At 36.1% G+C, this 20648-nt stretch overlaps 2 protein-coding genes across 2 annotated transcripts in view; both read left to right on the top strand.

The window, feature by feature from the left end:
* Positions 1-20648, top strand: part of gfra4a (GDNF family receptor alpha 4a) — a 404626-nt gene that overhangs the window by 205377 nt on the left and 178601 nt on the right. The gene's annotated exons all lie outside the window — the stretch shown is intronic.
* Positions 1-20648, top strand: part of LOC141325753 (protein NLRC3-like) — a 156529-nt gene that overhangs the window by 134968 nt on the left and 913 nt on the right. The gene's annotated exons all lie outside the window — the stretch shown is intronic.

Below are 20648 nucleotides of genomic sequence, written 5' to 3'. Positions count from 1 at the left end.
ACATTGTTTTTCAGAGGCGTGCTCTGCCCTAAATGTGACACTCCCCAAAGCAGTGCTACGGATCACTGTTTCTGGGTCAGTAAGAGACGCCACTAAACCTCGTGACGCCATTGGCTCCTCAAACTGTCAGTCAAACCGTATTATTCCTCCCGCCTCTCTCGTGAATGAAGGGCGGCGCGCAGTTTGAGGCATCTCAGCTTGTTTGCAGACTTAAGGTCAGTGGTGTAGTGGAGGCTTTATGCAGATATACGGCGTATACCCACTTCTTTATCAGGCGGCTTTGCGTAACCCACTTCTAAATCCCCTCCGATGCGCATCATTCAGTATTGTCCTGCATTAGCCAAAATCACCACAGTCCACCACATCCAGTCATATGCGGATAAATGTAAATATTCCAATAAAATATTCCAATAAAACTATAGCCAGGTTTCCATCCAAGGATGTTTATGCGAAATCTTTTTTTAGCTGATGGAAATGCCATTTATCGATAAAATGTTTTGACAAAATCTTTTTCCGTTTAACTTTAGCGCATGAATTCTATATCGATAGTTTAAATGTCACAAAAATTTGTGTGGAAACTTTTTGTCCAGAAAAGGGGCTTTAACAAAAAAAAAAAGTAGTGTGACATGACAGAATTAGCCAATAGACAGTGTCTGTGTTTGTGGTGTTGCTCACTTTAAAGCACTGTTTCTCTGTAAGCATTAAATCATATTCAGATTAGATTATATCTAAAATTATTTTACATAGGCCTATGGTAAGAAAAAGTCAAGTTACCTGTCAAATATACATAGGCCTATCTTAATTTGCTGTTTCTTTGCGAGTCGAAATGTATTCATTTTGTGCAAAAAGTACAACATTAATTCGTTTTGGCTTGTTAGCTTATATTTTCATGTTTTGTTCTCGGTTCTGTTCTACAATTAAATTTAAAGGATTTGTTGTTGTTGCAACCAAACATGGCTTTGGACCCAAAAGCAGAAAACAGACTAAAAGTAATGCAAATAAAATTAATTTATTGCCAAAACTTAAGCAACACAATCCAGATTCCATATGTTGTTGAAGCTTGTTGGCTGAGGTGAACTGGTGACTAAACAGGCTAGAAAGGTGCCGGTGGAGCAGAGGCAGCAGTTTGTTTGTCAGGCGTGGCAGGCAGGATGATTGCAAGTGGAGTGAAGTCACATAGGCAGACTAAACGATCTGGCAGAGAATCACTGAAGACCCAAGGTTTAAATACTGGAGGCAGATGAGTTGATTGGCAACAGGTGATTCACATTCAGCAATCAGCCACAGAGAGGAGTGCTTAGCCATGCCCCAGGATACACACAAGCACAGACACAAATAGAGAGAAAGAAAGAAACAGCTGGGCAGAAATCCAAATCATGACAGTTGTAGAGTGATGTAAAGTAAAATAGCATGGTTTTCAATATGTTTGGCTGGCTGTATTTTATAATGACAGTAAATAGTCTGCGTTCTGCAGTTAGTAGCTGCTTAATTGTGCGCCAGAACGAACACTTAGTTTCCCCCTTATAAAAGTGCAAACAACTTACAACAGACTACTCCTCCTTTTGTGGTCACATAAGAGTTAGACTTTATTTGAAACTACTCTAAGTTTTGTGTACATTCACAACAAAAACAAAACATTTTTAAAATGACAGAAACATGCCGCTTTCTCAAGAGCGCATTACAAAAATGAAACGAAATTCTGCATATAGGCTGCTACAGTTTCTTTTGTTTTGTTAATTTATTTATTTAGAAAAAATATATTTCGCCTATAAGACTATTTATCTATTTGGTCCCACTTTATATTAAGTGTCCCTAATACCTGTGAAGTTACATGGTAACTAGATGTGTACGTAGCATGTAACTGCAGTGTATGTACACATTGGTACATTGTATCTACAGCTCTAATACTGGTGTAATTACACACATGTAACAACTCACTGAATAGCATTTGTAAGTACAAATGTGTAACAGGACATTGGTAACAACACTTTTTTCACTTCTGGAAGTACACATGTGTAACAAGAATTATGTAACTGCATTTTGTAACAACAATATGTACTCACAGAAGTTTTTACACTTTCACACAGTCTTCAATACTGCAGTTACCGGTTTGGAATGCCCTGAAACATTATTGAAATCGTGATGATTCCTATGTAGGCTACATATAATTTTTGTATTCATGTATTTGTGAACACTGAATTAGAATTAAAGTATAAACTTGTAATTCCAGTGTACTTACATGGTAACTCCTCAGGAACTGTCTACTTAATATAAAGTGTAAAATGGTCACAACCTACAGAGTAATATATAAACTGTGTTTTCAAATGCATTATTAAATAGTTTACTTAATATGAAATTATAACTTTCCATCCTGTTCTGTGTGATTTCTGTTGCCAACTCGTTTCCAAGCATATGTAAACATAATGTTTAACAAGACTACACTTTAAACCTTTAAAACAAATAACATTTCTACAATCGTTTAACCATTTATGTAATATTAACTTCGTTTGTAGCGGTGGGACACAGCAGGCGTTTTCTGACATCCCTGCGACTAACAATAAAACCATAAAATACACCGAACACGCATCATTATTATAAAATGAAACAATTTTATTTGTGCGCTATAAGATCTTCAGAATCCATACCATTGCGAGGAACATGCCCAAATAATTTACGAATTCAAATACAACCGCGTCAGGAAACGGCAGTTTTTACGGTAGGAAAATCGAGCTCTCATTGGCTCTCGCCAGCATTCGTCACAGTTTACGAAGTGCCGTGTTTCTGGTGAGATATGTTTGAATGTTGCGCGGGCGCATACTCTTTGGCTGCATTTACGGAGAGGATCAGGAAAATAATCTGGATAATATTTCAGCGAATAATAACTTTAATTCCGCTCTGCACCTCAAACAAACCTACTGTATTCTGCCAGAGAGGACTGCGGCTGCAAAAGCATCGCCATTTGGATTACTTTTTGGTATGTCTGTTGATATTTTTGCATTAAATAAATGATTGTAATTGCAATTTTCTGTCTGTCATGTTTTATCTTTTATTACTGTACTGAGAGAGATATGGTTAACGTTAGGTTTAGAGGTAGGAGTGTGATTAGTGACTATAAAACTATTTTTATGCTATATTGTTAGTAAAAATGGTAATTTCCCTGCATATATTTCTGTCAGTTACGATTTATATCCTTTTATATTTGCTATAAAATGGGTAGCTTTAGGTTTGGGGGTAGGTTAAGGGGGATAAAAATGTAAATCGTGTTTTAATAAAATGATAAATAGGCATTGATACGAATATTTAATGAAATGAAGGATATGTAAATATTTTACGTTTTTAGCAAAACATACGTAGCTATTTATACGTTTTAAACGTTGAAATACGTCTTAATTGTACATTTTCGCATCAATAAAAACTCACAAAAATGTACGTTTTGTACATCTAAAAATACGTATAAATACCAACTTATAAACAATGAAACTAGGCTGGACTATTTTACACTTTATATTAAGTAGACAGTTCCTGAGGAGTTATCATGTAAGTACACTGATATAAAAGTGTTGCACAGAGGTTTACATTTGATATATTACTCTAAGTTGTGAGCATTTTACACTTTATATTAAGTAGACAGTTCCTGAGGAGTTACCATGTAAGTACACTGGTATTACAAATTGATACTTTAATTCTAATTCAGTGTTCACAAATACATGAATACAAAAATTATATGTAGCCTATTGTTGTTACAAAATGTAGTTACATAATTCTTGTTACACATGTGTACTTCCAGAAGTGAATAAAGTGTTGTTACCAATGTCCTGTTACACATTTGTACTTACAAATGCTATTCAGTGAGTTGTTACATGTGTGTAATTACACCAGTATTAGAGCTGTAGATACAATGTACCAATGTGTACATACACTGTAGTTACATGCTACGTACACATCTAGTTACCATGTAACTTCACAGGTATTAGGGACACTTAATATAAAGTGGGACCATTTATTTTATATATTTATTATGCTTCTCTCCGTTCGCAGAAGCGCTGCAGGTGATGTGACCATGTGAATCCTCACCTTCTGTTGTTCATACTGCTTTTTATAAAATTATTCTCTTGAAAGCAAATTTGGGTATTTTAATGGGTCACAGCCACGTCATTTAATAGTAATTTAAAATAATCTTGTCAGTTAACGGTCTTAACAACCGTGGATTGTGGGTTTGGAGAAATACAATAACTGAAATAACATTCCCATTTCCAATACAATCTAATAAAAGTTAATCAGAAAAATAATAATAATAATGCAGCTGTTTAGGAAAATTACTTGATGCCCAAGGAAATAATCTATAAGCGTAGTACAAAAATTTTTTATTTTCAAATGGATGAAGAACAGACTACTAGCCTATGATATTTGTGCAATAGGTGAAATTATGAATGTAAACAGTTTAAGGTCAACTTTTTTGCAAAACACCAAAACTCAGACAATTTGTTTTTTTTGGAATTATGTCGTCATGTACACCATTTTAATGCCAGTTGGATAGAAACAGGCTGTAGTCAGTAAATTTCGCAAAGTTTTTTTACGCATATTCTCTTTGTCGATAACAAAATATCTAAAAAAAAAATAAACTGCAGCAGGTACTGCCTCAAATTCATGGCCACAGACAAAATGTTTTAATTTCTATTCGTATTTAGCAACAACAAAAGGTTCCATAGCGAAATAAGAACGGACCAGTGCTCTAACAGCCCAAACCAATTCTCAAACTCTTTGCTAATATTGTTGACACTTCAAGCTTTTGGACTTTGTCTTTACTGTAAGTATGACCAAAAATGACAGAAAAGGCTATTTCATCTGTCAGCTGTTTGATCGCACACACTATTATTGCAGCCTCTTCATTAAGGTTAAGTGATTTCTCAGTCCTCGGGCACGGACAGAACGACAGCGCGCAAGTGAGTACTTAAATACTGTATGTTAATAGGCAATTGTTGCGTTTGCTACTGCTAGATAAGACGTTCTTGCTTATATCTATTTTATACTTCTCTAGTTATCTATATCTCTGCCTATGTGTGTATATATATATATATATATATATATATATATATATATATATATATATATATATATATATATATATATATATATATATATATATCCATATGTGTATGTAGACTTGGATTAATTCGTTGTTGTTAGTACATTTTTACGCGGGTCTAGACGGACTGTTGTAGTTTGTTTACATAGATATTGTATTTATCTGGATTAATTCAATTGTATTTACATTAAATTACTCTCAGAAAGCAGTTATTCGTTCTGGTGCTTTGTATTGCTAGCATTTTTTGGTGTTAAAGTATAGTTTTGATTGCACTTAATCAAATTAGACTACTGAGCCACGGCCAAGGGAAGCTTTTGTTCTCACGTGGTTCCCTTTCCTGAGCGCGCTTAGATGTGCTAAGTGCGTTCAATCTTAGTTTCGATTTGAGCCATTTGAGCCATTTGAGCCATTTGCGTACGATCTATTTGGGCTGACTCAGCAGAGGGGGAGTACCCAGCTGTTCTCACTGAACAGTCATTTGGTGGTGTATTTAACTGCATCATAGCAGCTGACGCTGAAGCGTCAGCGGAAGCGTTCAGCCTCCTCGTGTGAAGACCGACAAGGGTAAAGACAGCGACTTGTCCTACGCGACTTAGCCGAGCAACGCACTTCGGTATTCTTTTCCTTCATCTCACTCCTACTTCTGCCCTCCTCTATCATGTGTTTCCAATTCATTCCGGTGCACTCTACACATCGCGCTAACATCAAACGCACACGTCGACGCAATCTTTCTAATCTGCATCCTATTCACATCTCTTCCACTGAAACTTTCTCTTTCACTGTTGGCCTCTGGAACTGTCAGTCAGCTGTCAACAAAGCTGACTTCATTTCTGCCTTTTCTTTGCAATCTGGCCTGAGCATCCTAGGTTTGACTGAGACCTGGATTCGTCCAGAAAACTCAGCAACCCCAGCCGCTCTGTCTAATAACTTTTCCTTCTCCCACACCCCTCGTTACACTGGAAAGGGCGGCGGTACTGGACTGCTCATTTCTAACAACTGGAAATACTCAACCCATTCTCTTCTTGGCAATTATAACTCATTCGAATGTCATTCAGTGACTATAACAACTCCCATCAAACTCCATGTTGTAGTAATTTATCGTCCTCCTACTCAACTTGGCATTTTCCTAGAAGAGCTGGATGTGCTACTATCCTCATTTCCAGAGGATGGCACCCCATTTCTAGTCTTTGGAGACTTTAACATTCACCCTGACAAACCCTATGCGGCTGACTTCCATACACTCCTAGCTTCATTTGATCTCAAACGCATTATCACTACACACACTCATAAATCTGGAAACCAACTTGATCTCATTTATACACGTAACTGTACTACAGATAACATAGCAGTCAAACCCTTACACATCTCTGATCACTTCTTCATTACATTCGACCTACATCAAGTTACCTGTGCACCACCAACCCCTCTACCTGTTACTTTTAGACGAAACCTACGCTCTCTCTCACCTTCCCGCCTTTCGTCTTTAGTATCCTCCTCTCTTCCCTCTCAAACCCACTTCTCATCCCTGGATACTAATACAGCAACCGACACCCTGTGCTCGACTCTCACGACTTGTCTAGATGATATTTGCCCTCTCTCCTCCAGGCCAGCACGGGCTGCTCCCTCAAACCCTTGGTTATCCGAGGTTCTTCGTGAGCAGCGCTCCAAACTTAGGGCAGCTGAGAGGAAATGGCACAAATCTAAGGATCCGTCTGACTTGAGTATGTATCAGTCTCTGCTGTCATCATTCTCTACCCAAGTCCACACTGCCAAATCTTCATACTTCCACAATAAGATCAACAATGCTCCAGACACACGAAACCTCTTAAAAACTTTCAATTCACTGCTTTGCCCCCCTCCACCACCTCCCACCACTACTATAACAGCTGAGGACTTCGCCACATTCTTCACAGACAAAACTGCATCTATCAGCAATCAGTTCTCAGCTCCACACATACAAGAACTAAAATTGATCTCACCCGCATCTGGAACTCCCCTCTTCTCCTTCAGTCCCCACTCTGAGGCTGAAGTTAGCAAACTTCTCCTCTCCAGCCATCCGACGACATGTCCTTTAGATCCTATCCCCTCGCACTTTCTCCAAGCAATCGCTCCCACAATCCTACCGGCACTCACACACATCATCAACTCATCTCTTCTCACAGGCACCTTCCCTACTACATTTAAGCAGGCCCGGGTAACCCCGCTGCTCAAAAAACCTACTCTAAACACTTCACTTGTAGACAACTACAGACCTGTCTCTCTCCTTCCATTCATAGCAAAAACGCTGGAACGAGCTGTTTTCAACCAGCTATCTTCATTTCTTGCGCAGAACAATCTATTGGATACCAACCAGTCAGGCTTCAGGAGTGGCCATTCAACTGAGACTGCTCTACTGTCTGTCACTGAAGCCTTACGGATTGCAAAAGCTGATTCCAAATCATCGGTTCTCATTTTGCTGGACCTATCTGCTGCTTTCGACACAGTGAATCATCAGATCCTTTTGTCCACCCTCTCATCGCTGGGCATCACAGGAACTTCACTTCACTGGTTCAAATCCTACCTCACTGGTAGGTCTTTCAGGGTGGCCTGGGGTGGTGAGGTATCCAAAACTCAACAACTGGTTACTGGGGTTCCTCAGGGATCAGTTCTTGGACCCCTCCTCTTCTCCATATACACTACATCTCTAGGCCCCATCATACAAGCACATGGCTTCTCCTACCATTGCTATGCTGATGACACACAGCTCTATCTCTCATTCAAACCAGATGATCCATCGGTAGCTGCACGAATCTCAGGCTGCCTGGCGGATATCTCTGCATGGATGAAGGAACACCATCTCCAACTCAATCTAGCAAAGACTGAGCTCCTTGTTTTCCCTGCCACGCCGACTCTACAACATGACTTCTCAATCCAGTTAGGTTCATCAACAGTTACCCCTTCAATTTCAGCCAGAAATCTTGGTGTAATGTTTGATGACCAATTGACTTTTAAAGACCACATAGCTAAAACTGCTCGATCTTGCAGGTTTGCACTGCACAACATCAGAAAGATCAGGCCCTTCCTAACAGAGCACGCTGCACAACTCCTCGTCCAGGCCCTGGTCATTTCCAGGCTGGACTACTGCAATGCTCTACTAGCTGGTCTTCCAGCATGTACAATCAGGCCTCTACAAATGATTCAGAATGCAGCAGCACGCCTGGTCTTCAATGAACCAAAAAAGGCCCATGTCACACCTCTCTTCATATCCCTTCACTGGCTACCAGTGGCGGCTCGCATTAAGTTCAAGACACTGATGCTGGCATATAGGACAGCCACCGGCTCATCACCTGCATACCTACGTTCACTACTACGAATTTACACTCCCTCTAGATCTCTGAGATCCTCTAATGAAAGACGCCTCGTTGTACCACCACAGAGAGGCATGAAATCACTTTCCAGAACATTCTCGTTCAATAGTCCTGCCTGGTGGAATGACCTTCCCTCCCATATCCGGAATGCACATTCCCTAACTGCCTTCAAGCGACTTCTGAAAACCCATCTCTTTCGACACTATTTGACTCAATAATAAAAAAAAAAAAAATAAAAAAAATAAAAAAAAACCTTCTCTCTTTTCTTGATCTTCCCTTTCTATCCAGTACTTATCTAACAATGCCGATATATGGTATTTTTGAGCACTTCCTAGGTTGACCTGCCTCCTTAGGACGAATCACTTGTTGCATCCCCAATTGTAAGTCGCTTTGGATAAAAGCGTCTCCTAAATGAATAAATGTAAATGTAAAAAAAATTTAGAAAATAAACATCACCAATAAATTAGACTAGTCAATTTAAATAGTGTGTATTAAGTGCAGTTCAGCGTGACCATCGGTCCTGGGCACATTTTTGCTCATCGTGATATTTTTTCCTGTCGATGTGCATGAGGTATCTAATACATAATAGTTTGGCTTCAAATGCATCGCAGATATGGAAACTATTTGGATTTGTGAGGAGAGAGGTAGTCTACATAAGCCCAACTTTACTTTCAGTTTCACTTTGCATTTGTTTTGGATTGTTTACAGCTAGACCTATTATTATAATATAGGGAAACTATCTGTTGGTACATTATAACATTACGCTGTAGGCCTGATTATTTCAGAATGTAATAAATGTGACTTATTATAAGCATAGCGTGACCTGTCCGTTTCATTTTTACTCTCAAAGACTTTCAATTGATGTTAGCGGGTTCTTTAACCTTCAGCAAACAAAAACAGGCGATTATTTCTGTTAAAAATTCTTATTGTCGGTTAACAAATTTACAACAGAATGTTGCTTGACATCCCAAAACAGGGTCTGGGTCAAATCCACGTGTTTGTTTTCAACAGTCTTGACTGTAAATGTTTGTGATTAGTTTTTTTTTGTTATGTACTACAGATTCTGACAATTCAAACAAAAATCAGGCTCCTGTATTCGTAAAACAAATGACTACCTTTGTTCACAAACACAAGTACATTAAAGTGTTATTTGTGTGCTGTATTTTTCATACTTCAGTAGATATATACAGCAAAACTACAGCGCTTCCATTAGGATATTTTTACGAAGCTGTCAACACTAAACTCTGACAAACACCCATTCATATATAGGCTATATGTTATTCAATTATAGAGATAAAATTATACAAATGTTGTGTTTTCCCTGTTTTATTCACTCAATATTTAGAAACAGGTGCCATTGTTTAAAAAAATAAAAAAATAAAGATTTTCAAGAAAGAATTCAACTCCCCAAATTTAGTTTTCCTCTGTGAGAATATGAGCTGAATCCAGCCCTGGACATGATACTGAACTGAACTTTTATGCCTGAATGACTGACAGTTTTATTGATCACTGAGAGAGCATTGATTGGTTTGATGTTGGTTCAATAGAAAAATGAAAATGTGAAAAACAGCTTAGATGTAGTGAACTACTTTTGCCGTGTTGCCGTAGCTTAGCTTGCTACATTAGCCAAGGCTGTAGCTTTAGTGTAGTGAAGCTTCATTTAATGAAGAGTAACTGTTAGCTTAGCTCTCTACGTTTGTCAAGTAGCTTGATAAGAATAAATTACAGTCAACCAAATACAGAAACACTGGTCAAATAAATAGTGCTGCGTAGTACAATCCGTGCCGTTCAGCCTGAGCTCGGGACAAACACATCTTTGCTCACGTGAGGAGGATGTTTTTAAGTGTGTTACGTATAAATCCTGGTTTACATAATAGTTTATCATTCAAATACATCAGGAATATGAACACATTTAATTGTATTCATGCTGAATGAGAGAGGTAGACTGCGTCTGAACAATGCTTGCTTTCAGTTTCGCTTTGACCCTCATTGGTTTTGGCTTGTTTAGCAACTTATATTCTTCATTCTTGTTTTGTTCTGAAAACTGTTTCAAATAGACTATGAGCTATTTATTGTGTTGAACATTATAACACTCTGATTTATTTACCGGTGTTATTTATGAATGTATTAATGTGGTTTGTGCTTATCCATGTTTAACCTAAACTACAACGTAACATTAATAGACATAACAGTAGACCTACCTAAATATGTTTCTGTCATTTTATGCTCGCTATCCTCCACTGAATGTATAATGAGCAGCTATAAACTTATATTTAGGCATTTTATAATGGGTGGATATTTTGGTGAAAGTAACTCAAAAGTAGTGTAACGCATTACAGTTTAGAGACAGTAATATTGTAATCTAACTAATGACTTTTAAAAGACAGTAACTAGTAATATATAATGTGTCTCATTTTGTAAGTAAGTTGCCCAACACTGAACACAACATTATAGAGACCAACGTGATTTACTGGCACAGACCAACACTCAAACATGACACTATGGCTGAATAAAGAGAAACAGTATATATTATTAAAATACATATATATTTATAAAGAACTCTGATCAAAATGATCTAACATATATGACAAGTGTTAATCCTTCACTTGGAACTAATTATATGACAAACCCAATTTATCTGGCAACATTACTTTAATTTTCACTGCAAGAGAAATCAATTCATTCAAAATCTGTGATTTTATTTATTTTTTAGTTTTGAATATTGCATCTTTACAATGAAAACAAGACAATGCTGAGACTCTCAATAAAGAATGGGTTCAACACTGGAATTGCTTTTCTGCAGCATGTTTAAGAGAATTCAGACTGAAAGCACACACTAATGAGAAGATTTCATTTATTTGGGTCAGATCGAAACATTATGTTTGGCAAAATGGCCTCCAGAAATTTAGCTGTAATCTTCTCTTGTGCTACAGTCATTATTGTTCTCTAATTTTGATCACAATGTGTAAAAAAAAAAAAAAAAAAAGTTCTGATTGAAATGCCTTGGATATTTTGTCAAATATGTAGTATAACATGTCTAATCTAATATAATGTTTGTCCAATTTTGAGTGATGAAAGTTAACATTTCTAAAAAAATCAAGTATTTCTAGATTGTTGTAATTTTGATCCCTACTGTACATTAATGGTAGTATTGTATTTTAACCCTGATCAGAAAACTCAAACAGAAGAAACATTTCAATATATAGGTTAAAAAATGGGAATCACTGAAATAAATTGAACCAAAATATGTGAATAACTCTTGATTGCTTCAGTGGAGGCACAACAGCTCTGCTTCTCATTTAAAACATGCTCTTTGACAGGAGAAATCTGAAAACAGTGACGGAGGTGGAGCAATGCTCATTTCTGTGAAGAAAAATATTCACCATCATTTCAGTCAACAACATTTCTTTGATGAAAATGAGACTATAACAAAATAAAAACTCTTTTAATTGATAAAACCATCTCTTTAATGAATATAAATGAGACGAAAATGTTAGGGAGGTGATTTAATTGATTTTTCTTTTGCGTCTCAATGCAGAAATACACACAAAATGATGTGCAATAGTCTGCTTTGAGGAGTGTGCATGTAAACACAGCCGATCATGTCTTTAGTCAAACCATGCAGTCAGTTTTAAAGAGACAGCAGCTTCATTTAGTTATTGTAGACTGTGTCCTTATTATTAATGAATCAATGAAAGACAGAAAAACACGGACTGCTTTTAAATGAATCACTTCAGTAGCCCTGAGAAAGATTCAAATGTCTGCTTAAATGAAGGATGCTGTGTGCAAGTTGTTATAAAGAAAGCAAATTATTTAGATTGGCTTCCATTCAAAAGAGGATCAAATTCTCCTGGTTTTTTATTTTAATAAAAAGGTATGTTATGTGTCACAGAGGTTAAATCTGTCTATATTGCAAACCTTAATATCATTCATATTAACACGTTAATAAATGTTTTCTCTGGAAACATATACAGAGTTTGGACATTTTAGAGAACAGTTTAATAAATGCATCACACTGTAATGAAACCCATTAGATTTAAGTCGACTAAAGCTACTGTAGATCTAGTTGACTGTATGTTGTTTCAAGGCTGGTCCATGTATTGTGCATGCATTGTGGTCCATGTAGGTTTTGATCATTTGTTTTTCAGTTTGACATGAAATAAACAGAAACAAGAAATCGTTTAATCGTTTGTTCAGAAAAAAAGATTTCAGCTTGATTTTTAGTGTTTCTGGTTCAAAATGTGTGTTAGACGTGTGGACGATCACAGGACGCTCCTTTCATCAGTTGTTCCTCTGTTCAGTTCAACAAAACAGTCCTTTATTTATTTAGTTTCACTCTTTTTTAATTGCAATCTTTAGAACAACAAACATACAAGAGCAATAACATAAATTACACCTGAATATAATAAAAGACAAAAAACATCTAATAAGAAAATCACATGCCCATAACAAGTAGACTACAAATAGTTACACATTATTTAAATATATTTAAGACTTTAAAATAATTTACAGCTTTTTTCACTTTATTTTCTGTTTCTTTTAAAATACACAGGAAGTGACTCGTTTTTAAAATGAGTAAAAAATGTATTTATTTATTTTTACCAAATGATAATCCTCTGACGGCTTTCTTCTGTTTCACAAAAATATTGATTTGAATATTAATCTGCTGTATGGATTTAATGGTGAAGCTGTGCTACCCACTGATTGAAATATTGACCATTGTTCTAGAAATAATCTGAATGTAGTTGGACTGTAAAACAGACAATGGTGAGTTCATAGAGCAGGAGCAGCACGAGACGAGAGACCATTGACAGGACGATAGCGGAGACAGAAGACATGACAACTTCTGTTAATAAATATATATATAGAGCCTATATTCATCCCTTTAATAGACCTGAGTTTGTCTTTGTTCTGCTTTGTTCATTAAAGTTGGACATCATACATTTGTTGTACGATATTAAAGTAGTAATGAACCATAAACTGTGCATTAGTGTTAATGGGAAAATCCAAACACCTTCATTTATAAGGTTATAGGATATAGGCCTATATATCATCCGGCTTAATCATTGTGTTAATAAAAGTGTGTTTATAAGCGAGTGATCACTGTGCTATTTTATCGTTGTTGTGTTTTTATTAAATTAATAATGATCCAAAAACTAAGAAGACTATTTGTTTGAAAGTAAGGGAAAATCCAACGGTCTTTCATTCAGGCTATTTGTGTTACAACGCAGATCATGACGTCTTATTCATTTAGAAAATAACCTTAATAATAATATGAGGACATTAAAAGAAATAAAGAGACAAAAGCTGGACATTTTAAAGCCGTAAATCTATTGTTTAAATAATTTGTAACTGTTTGTGCTTGTTATGAACATGTGATTTTCTTAATGTATTTTTGTTGTTCTTAAGATTGCAATAAAATAAAAATACAAGTACTATTGTTTTTGTTGAAACAAATTTGAAACAAGTTGTTTATTCATTTTCTACACATGAACCAAAAAATGAAAAAAGAAATTGAGCCGAAATCTAATTTTTGTGTTTATCTGAACAAATGAATAAAGAGGTTGTTTTCTTATTTCTGTTCATTTCATTTCAAACTGAAAAACAAATGATCAAAACACACCCTCTTAATCCGTCTATCATTCGTCCTTTCCATTTTCAATTGATAAATGAAAATCAAAAAATTAAAATCTGATTTGTTTTTTGTTATTTGATTTTGAATCAGAAACGAAAAATGAAAATTGCCTGGTTTTTCATATTTTAAAATTTCGTTTTGGATCAAAAATACAAAATTGAAAAGGGTCCACACAGCAGGATCTGTTTTTAATATTTGATTGCTGGGTGCGTCACCCTATGGAAGCAGGGTCCGTGTACTTTTTGGTTCATTCATTATTCAATTTCGGAATGAAAGATGAAATTTAAAAAAGGGTGCAGCTTGGTTTTTTGTTTAAAAGAAAAAAAGCAGAAATGGCTGTATTTTGTTTTCCAAATGTATTGTTGTCATCAAATAATAGTAATAGAAAATAGGACGCATTTCCGATCGTTTTTTAATTTTCTAATATTTATTTGTACATTTATTGTATTTCATTTGACTGATCCTATCTTTACCCGGAAGTAAATTACACCGTCGTGCAGGTATCAATTATTATTGTCTAGTATCACTAAAAATACTAAGATCCATATTACTATCACACGAGCCAATGGCAATTAAATGCACGGATGCATAGTCAGATAATGAATGAAATACAGCTGTTCACGAACAGAAGATTGTATTTGACTCATGCTGCATACGCAATGACAATTATGCCTACTGTAAATATAGATTACAACTACGATTAGAGTTGTTTGCATAAAATGCACCGTGAACATTCACACGTTTGCCTAGCTGTGAGAGGCTACAATTTATCTCCATTAATACTATTTTCTCAATTCTGCGCATATATTTTCACTTACCTTACATCAATTGCTCGATCAATATTATCATCACATATTTTACATTTGTAACTGTAGGTACCACAATCAATTTAATATAGCTAAGTTTGTGTATTTTTACAGGTAGTAAAATGCTGTGTGTGCTGCTTATAAACACCAGAGAGATAATGATTCATGAAAAAGATGTTCTTTACTCATCTCACTTGCACTAAATAAATGCAGTAATAGAAAGTACAGAAACGCACAAAATACACTGAAATACACTGAGAATTATATGCATTTAAAAATTTGGTGGGGTTGAAGTCATCCCCCCGGATCTTCTGCATCCACTCAGTCCGTATGCAGCATCAACGGGGAATGAGACGAAACGGTACAAAAATGCACACAACGATGAAGTGCTGAGTCTCCTCTCTTGAATCCTAAAAACAGTCAATGTGAAAAAAAATATCTCTGTGGTAATGGAACTCGGTTGCTGTTGTCTCTCGTTCTCGCTGTCAGATCACCGGAAGTTTTCACCTGAAGTACTGGCCCATAGTGATGCGCGGGTTGTTTTTTTTTTTTGTTGTTTTATCTCAACCCGCGGGTCCCGCAATTATGAAATTATTTGGCCCGAGCCAGCCCGCCCCGCACCACTGTGTCTATTTTTACAACCCGCCCCGCACCCGCGACCATTAAATAAACATACTATGCATTGTAATGCAAATGAAAACAGCTTTTTTTTTAGCCCGAAAGTGCTTGGAAACATCGCCCTTTAAACTGGCAACAACATACTGTACGATTATGAATATGAACCATAAATCAAATCATAGTAATAACAAGATAATCAGTGATGTAACGTTAGTGGTGCCGGAAGAAAAGTGGGTATATGCTTCATTTATGAATATCGTTTTAAACTTTCTATTTGAACGCATTCGTTTACTTGGACTGAAAGGTTTACAGGTTCACTGGTTTAAGGAAGTTCTGATCATAAAAATCGACTCCTTTTTATTTGTAAGGTATTGTTTTCTTTATTATGTACTGTTTAAAATGACTTCGGTGCAGGAGACGCAGCGGGCGCAATAACCAAATACATTTCAAAGCAAGCCGGTGCCACAGTCCTGACTGCATCATTGCTGTCTTTATTGTGTGTTTTTAGCGAATATTTACATTAATTCACATATGACTGGATGTGGTTGACTGTCATGATTTTGGCTAATGCAGGAAAATGCGCATCAGAGGAGATTTAAATACGCATAGCACCAGGCCTGCAGAGCTGAATGTGCGCTCGCGCAACACAGTCTCACTCCCAAGTCGTCACATATTGACGTTTGGCCAGGACCCCTTGGCGTCGCATTTTGACGCACAGGGTACCCCTTCAGCGTCATTTTTGGACGTGCAGAGTCCTCCACTACTTTAAATAAGAAACCCTTGGCGTCAATAAGCTGACGCGAAAGGCTGTGAATTTTATGGTCATGATTAAATGATCTATTGGGTAATAATATTGCCATTATTGCATATGTATTGGAGTGTGATTGTTCAATGCAAACAGTCACAACAGACACATTTACGAGCACGTAACCCAACCCCTGCCCCTAAACCTAACCACTTGTCAATAACTTAATAACAATAACCAGAACTTGTCACTTCTCGGAGGCTGACCCGTTTTGGCCCTTTAAACAACATGTAATGAATCTGATCCATGATTTTGTCGTCACAGAGATATTTTTTCACATTGAGTGTTTTTAGGATTCAAGAGGAGACTCAGCACTTCATCGTTGTGTGCATTTTTGTACCGTTTCGTCTCATTCCCCGTTGACGCTGCATGCGTACGGACTGAGTGGATGCAGAAGATCTGGGGGGATGACTTCAACAACATTTTTAAATGCATATAATTCCCAGTGTATTTCAGTGTATTTTTGTGCGTTTCTGTACTTTCTATTACGGTATTTAGGCTATTTTGTGCAAGTGAGATGAGTAAAGACCATCTTTTTCATGAATCATTATCTCTCTGGTGTTTATAAGCAGCACACAAAGTATTTTACTACCTGTAAAAATTAGGGATGCACCGATATGTATCGGTCGATAACTTGCGCTTTTTGTCAGTAAAGCTGGTTCTGTAATCAGCGGTAAATGCCATCAGGTGTGTGATTTCACGTTGAGCCGTATATACTACACACAGCCGTTGTTCACTGACGAGCTGCGCACATTCACACTGATAATGAACATTGATTTGCGCAGCTCGTCGGTGAACAACGGCTGTGTGTAGTATATACGGCTCAACGTGAAATCACGCACCTGATGGCATTTACCGCTGATTACAGAACCAGCTTTACTGACAAAACACGCAAGCATGATCAGCCGATTCATATCGGTGCATCCCTAGTAAAAATACACAAACTTAGCTATATTAAATAGTTTGTGGTACCTACAGTTACAAATGTAAAATATGTGATGATAATATTGATCGAGCAATTGATGTAAGGTACGTGAAAATATATGCGCAGAATTGAGAAAATAGTATTAATGGAGATAAATTGTAGCCTATCACAGCTAGGCAAACGTGTGAATGTTCACGGTGCATTTTATGCAAACAACTCTAATCGTAGTTGTAATCTATATTTACAGTAGGCATAATTGTCATTGCGTATGCAGCATGAGTCAAATACAATCTTCTGTTGGTGAACAGTTGTATTTCATTCATTATCTGACTATGCATCCGTGCATTTAATTGCCATTGGCTCGTGTGATAGTAATATGGATCTTAGTAAGTAATATACTAGACAATAATAATTGATACCCGCACGACGGTGTAATTTACTTCCGGGTAAAGATATGATCAGTCAAATGAAATGCAATAAATGTACAAATAAATATTACAAATTAAAAAACGATCGGAAATGCGTCCAATTTTCTATTATTATTATTTGATGACAGCAATACATTTGGAAAACAAAATACAGCCATTTCTGCTTTTTTCTTTTAAACAAAAAACCAAGCTGCACCCTTTTTTAAATTTCATCTTTCATTCCAAAATTGAATAATGAATGAACGAAAAAGTACACGGAACGACCCTCTTAATCCGTCTATCATTCGTCCTTTCCATTTTCAATTGATAAATGAAAATCAAAAAATGAAAATCTGATTTGTTTTTTATTTGATTTTGAATCAGAAACGAAAAATGAAAATTGCCTGGTTTTTCATATTTTAAAATTTCGTTTTGTATCAAAAATACAAAATTGAAAAGGGTCCACACAACAGGATCTGTTTTTAATATTTAATTGCTGGGTGCGTCACCGTATGGAAGCAGCCGTGTCCGCCACTGAATAAAAAAAAAATATATATATATATATATAGACTTTTTTATCAGAATTGCGAGATATAAATATATAAAAGTCAGAATTCTGACTTTTTTCTCGCAATTGCGACTTTATATGCAATTCTGAGTTTTGTTTCTGTTCATTTGTGACACTCTGGCAAAGCACAATAGGAAAGGAGATCTTGTCTTGTTAAAACGACATATTATGTCATTAAAACGATATGATTTCCCGTTATAGAAAATATATATGATTACATGTGCTCGAGCTATAGGCGATTGACCGCGCTGCCTTCGCCACGGTCCTGACATAAAGGAGGATCTGCACGCTGCTGAAGTTATAGAAATACACTGTTTTAAGTATTTAATGTAATGGTTTCAGTTGTAGCAGCATGTTTATTAGGATTAATCTGTCTACAACCACTGCACTCAGACCCAGAGGATATGACTAACAACAAATCCAAATACTAACCGAAAGAAATAAAGAAAAATGACAAAGAAAAAAAAAATACTTAGTCTGATTATATATAAATTATATAGCCTACTATTTAATACATATTACATTTTATCTTTAGCATGAAAATGGAAAGGACGAATGATAGACGGATTCCTCTTACTATTGTAGTTCTCATATTGCACTGTAAAATAAAATGTCAGTATTGAATAATAATAAGCAAAATACTATTTTTATTTGTTTTATTTTAACAATGAAGAAAAGTGAATGCTGTAATCCTATTAATTAATTAATTAAGCTTGAGAGAGCCAACTTACTGAGATGCTATTTTCTTCCTATCCAGAATGTTCTGACTGTATCTCCTCCTAGAGCTTTAACTCTACAAACTCCAAACTCAGTCCAGATCTTCAGTCTGATCTCAGCGGGTGTGCTGTATCTTTTCTAACTGATCCGACTTACGGTTTTCCTAAAAATCACGATTAAAACTGGGAAAAATCCTATTGACTTACATTGACGGAATGTTCAAATGAGCCAAGACTTTTCAAACTCCAACTGTCAAAATTCAAATTTAAACTCCCAGAATCCTTTGAGACTCAATCAAGCTTCCCTTCTATGAACTATATTTCTAATCCAATCAAACTCATTTAAACTCATCTATCTATCTGTCTGTCAAAATCATGCTAACAATATGCTAATCATGCTAAAAACATGCTAGTGACTTGCTAGTAATGCTAGAATCATGCTAGTGACTTGCTAGTCATGCTAAAATCATGCTAGTGATTTGTTAGTCATGGTAGAATCATGCTAAATTTACACCTTTTTTATACTTTTAAACTTCTTTAAACTTTTTCTAAACTTCTTTAAAATTCTCAAAACTTCTTTAAACGTCTGTTCCGGCTTTCTCAAGCCAACTTATAATAACAAATACTGACTTTAAATAATACAGATATTATAAGCAGATATTCCTGCTGTTCTGGCTGTATTTTGGATCAAATAAATGCAGAAGAGACTTAAACTAAGAACTTTTGGCTGATAGTGCAAGTTACAATTCAGGAGTAAAACGTGCGCATCCTGATCTCTTTGTTTATTATATATATCTCTTTGAGCCCAGCAGATTGTTATTACAGATATGCAAATGAAAGCAAGTTAAAGCTGACAAAAATGGCCGATTCTGGTCTGACTGTATTCAATCAGTAATTGGCTAGCACCATTAGCATCACGCGCTAGCTGCTTTAAGACTGTAAAAACCAGCTCTGATGCGCTTACAAAACATGCACAAACAAGCCAAAGTCAGCCATAAACTTTTGAAAAACTGGATTAAACAACAGTATAACTTACCTTTCACATTACAGTCTATGCTTCAAACTAACAGATCCACAGAACAGATGTCTTCACTTCAGCTGCATCCTGTCCAAACAGGAAACTGACCTCTGATTAAACCACCACCATTATAATAGAAGCAGAATTGAACAAATAATATAAAAATAAATACTAATATTAATATATAATTATCATAAAGTCTAGTAGTTAAATGTGTGGTTCGGTTTACAATCTTAATTCCAGTTATTTCTCAGTCTGACTCGTAACAGGTTTCAAGGAATGTAATCTTTAGTCATAGTTTATTATATTAACGCTATAGGTTTACTTATATGTTTGCTATACATTCATATGTTTAATTTACAGTTGATCAATTATTGTTAATGTTGAAAGAATATTGCAAACTGCATTAACTTGTTATAAGATACTGTGCACTGAAGCGGATTGAAGCCCCGCCCACCGACGCCATCTTGTTTTGGCCATTTTCCCAGATTACCGATCGAGCCAATCAGCGGCCTCCAAACTTACACTTGTGTATAATATACTCAACTCTCAGAGATACACTGTAGAGGACAAATATAAACACACACACACACACATATATATAACACACACACACACACACACACACACACATATATATAACACACACACACACACACACACACACACACACACACATATATATAACACACACACACACACACACACACACACACA

This window comes from Garra rufa, chromosome 2 (assembly GCF_049309525.1).
Source record: "Garra rufa chromosome 2, GarRuf1.0, whole genome shotgun sequence".
NCBI classification, from domain to species: Eukaryota; Metazoa; Chordata; class Actinopteri; order Cypriniformes; family Cyprinidae; genus Garra; species Garra rufa.
The sequence above is the reverse complement of the archived record's forward strand: the minus strand, read 5'-3'. Positions and strand labels throughout refer to the sequence as shown.